Below are 3,503 nucleotides of genomic sequence, written 5' to 3'. Positions count from 1 at the left end.
TGGTTTATTCTATCAAATGCCTTTGACGCATCAATGAAACACAAGAATATAGAAGTATTCAGGCTTGTGTACCTAGAAACAATCTCTTTAAGAGCATAGATACACAGGTTAGTTCCATGTGTAACAGGATTAGGTGATTGACAGCAGTGCCCACCAATCAGCAATCAGTATTGTCCTATTTAAAGGCTGATTGGTTGTTACCTGGGATGCGTCACGTCCATTTTTCCCCTTTGTTGTGCTGTTTCGTCAATGTCTGGAGGTAAGCGTGCTATGTTCTGATAGGAAATATCCTGGAAATTGTTGATGTGTACAACTTTTAAATCGCCTTTGCTGTAGTGTAACTGAGTGCTGGTGTTTTGTCGTGCGGCTAGCTGAAATCTGAGTCCTTTGTGTCTGCCGAGTCTGTCTGTTCACCTCTCAGGTATGTTTTAAACCACTGGTTTGAGGGGATTTGTATAGTTGTGTGGATTTAACGTGTATTTTGCATACCAAAATAGGTATGATTTCCCGCACCCCATTGTGTTTTTAGTGGGTATGACTGTGACAAACCTGTTCTTCTAACGTGGTTTAGTGTGTGTAAGATCTCAACGGTAAGTGTTTTAACTGTAATTATAATTGAGTGGGGATTATATTGATTATTAACATCTTTTTTTTTCTGCTGCAGGATGCTCCCTCTCGTTTTACGCTGTAATAGTGTGCTGTCGTCGCCGCGCTGTTAATGCGCTACTGTATCCGGTTGCGCAGACGAATCTTAAACTATGCTAACTAAAGGGGGACTGCTTGTCTGATTTGTTGTATTGGTACCCTGCTTTTTGGTTTGTTTGGGAGGCCTGGGTAGCTCTCTTCGTTTTTAGAAGAGGTCAACCAGTCCTCTGGTTTTCTTTGTTTTTGATTTTTCATTGTTTCTGATGCAGCTCAATGTGTGTATCTTGTTGAGTATTGCTATAATAATCCATTCCTGTGATTAAACTCTTTGATAATAAGGTCATTGTTGCTCTTCCATGTTCTCCCTGCTTTTCTACCATTTTATGTGAGGAGCGGCTGCATTAGTTTTGATTCATATTTTTGTCTAAAGTTTATTTTTAATGTGTTTTCATTTTTTTTTTACTGCAGGAGCTGAGGTCCCATGGGTGGATGGTTCTTCCTTGTGGTGGTGGTTCTTCATCGTGTGCGGTGTACACCTTAGAGTTTTTGCTAGTGTGACTAGAGTGCACGGGTGTGTGTGCGTGCGTGGAAGTGTGCTCTTGTAGAACCACCATCTCCATTGATTCCCGCCATTGGGAGCCTCAGCCCTGCTGGTATTTGTTTTGTTTACATGTATATGATTATTATTTAAGCTGTTTCTTTATTTTTTTTGTATTTTGTTTTCTTTTCTTTGAAGTGGGGACCTGCATGTTTTGTGCTTAAATTTTAAACTCTTTTTGTAATAAACAATTGTGGTATTTTTGTACTTTACTCACGTCTCTTGCTTGCTTTTTATGAGGGAATCGAACTTGTGTGCTTTACTTCATTATTAAGTGGTTTTAAGTATTTTCCCTGGGGTTATTCCTTGGGGTGGCGTAGTCGGATCTTCTTATTAGTTGACATAAATTTACACTGCTCCTGCCACACATGCTTTATTTTGAACCCAAACTGATTGTCAGTAGTAAGGACATACATTTCAAGCTTTGTTAACAGTATTCTCTCCAGTACTTTAGACAAGATACTGGCTAATGCAATAGGACGGTAATTGTCGATACTGTTAAGTTTACCAGCTTTGTCTTTTAGCACAGGCAATAACATTACAGACATTATAGCATTAGGCAACACACCATGAACCAGGCAACCATTAAAACACATAGAGAGCAAAGGACAGAGCTTATGGCTGGCATACTTTAGATGTTCTGCAGTAATACAGTCCATGCCACAGGCTTTGTTGTTCTCCAACATATTAATGGCACCATGAATATCCATTGCAGTAACTAACACATCTACTGAAAAATGTACAATATTTGTTCATGATCGAGATTAACTGGGTTACTTTTAACACAATTAAACAGGCCACAATAGTGCTCACGCCAAAGCTCAGCTATTTTTTTCTGAACTACTAATACCTTCAATATCAGCCGGTAATGATATCTTATTGGAATTCATTACTTTGACCTCTTGCCAAAAGTCAATAAGGTTATTATTCTGTAGCTTTCTGGCTAGCGAGTCTGCTCTCATTGTATTTTCATTTTTCTTATCCCGTTTTTTCATATCTAGCAGCACCCCATGTCTAGGCTTACTTGCCTCTGTCCAAAGTCTAAATGCCTCTCTTGCTTCAGCATACTTCTCAGCCACAAACTCTTTCCACCCAGGTCTAATGTTAAATGCCTTAGATTTACTTTTACAAAGGGGCTCACTAGAAACATTAAGACATTTCACAATACAATCATACATGGCACAGATTTTTTCAACATGTTGCACATCCTTACAATTCATATCTGTGCACATTAAAGCCTCATGAGGCACAGCAATATTATTTAAAAGATTTTCTGTTCACAATGAATATTCAGCCACCACCTCCTTACTCAGTTTTGACCAGTCCAGTTTACATACAGAAGTATCATTATTATTTCTGGACAGCAGGGGGACATTCTCAACATTTAACAGAGCATGTTATGTTTTGTTGCCCTTTGTATTTGTATTTTGCATCTAAATTCTCTTTTGTAAATATTGTACTTGTCTGTTTGCATAATAAAAAATAAAAATAAAAAAATAAATAAAAAAAACAGAGCAACAATTGGTATATGATCAGAGGTGGCAAGTTCATAGCAAATTTCCACATTTACCAATGAGGCATGGGCATCAGCTGTGGTCACAATATGGTCTAACCAAGATGTTGTATTCCACGCTTCACTAACATAGGTGAAACTTGTGTCAGGCAACATAGCTACACTTGATAGAATTAATTTAGACTCATTACAAAACTGCTGCAAACGTGCTGCAAATAAAGATTTGCTATCTGACATGTCAGCATTAAAATCTCCCATAACATAAACACAAGTTGAGCAGTCATCCTTAATAAATGACTGAATAAAGGCTAACCTGTTCAAAAATTCATCCTCATGCTCATAAGATTCAAACGGTGTATAAACATTTAAAACAATACATTTCCTTTCATTAAAATTACATTCTAGCCCTATGGCCCAGTCAACATTTAGGCGCACCACATTCACCATTGAGTCATATTTGATATTCCACAATATAGCTACACCACCAGCTATCCTACCTCGAACCAACTTTGTACTGAGGTACTTAATATGTACAGTGTTAAGCTTATCCAGATCTTGTTTCGCCAGCCAGGTTTCTTGCAGGCACAGAATGTCACACTCATCCAGCACTGTATCCACAACCAGACGTTTTGATTTATCAGCAGCAGTATGTCTTACTCGCAACCCCCGGGTGTTGTATGAAACAATACGCATTACTATGTTTAATTTTTCCCAGCGGGACAACCAGCCTTCATCCCATCCTCGTCC

The 3,503-nt window shown here is 38.4% G+C and overlaps 1 long non-coding RNA gene across 1 annotated transcript; it reads left to right on the top strand.

Moving 5' to 3' along the window:
* Positions 1-215: 215 nt before the first annotated feature.
* On the top strand, positions 216-1,455 carry LOC137083841 (uncharacterized). Its single transcript, XR_010906620.1, has 4 exons — positions 216-259; positions 337-421; positions 498-590; positions 665-1,455. It is a non-coding gene; the product is annotated as an uncharacterized lncRNA (long non-coding RNA).
* The last annotated feature ends 2,048 nt before the right edge of the window (positions 1,456-3,503 follow it).

Source organism: Pseudorasbora parva, chromosome 7 (genome assembly GCF_024679245.1).
Source record: "Pseudorasbora parva isolate DD20220531a chromosome 7, ASM2467924v1, whole genome shotgun sequence".
Lineage (NCBI taxonomy): Eukaryota > Metazoa > Chordata > Actinopteri > Cypriniformes > Gobionidae > Pseudorasbora > Pseudorasbora parva.
The sequence above is the reverse complement of the archived record's forward strand: the minus strand, read 5'-3'. Positions and strand labels throughout refer to the sequence as shown.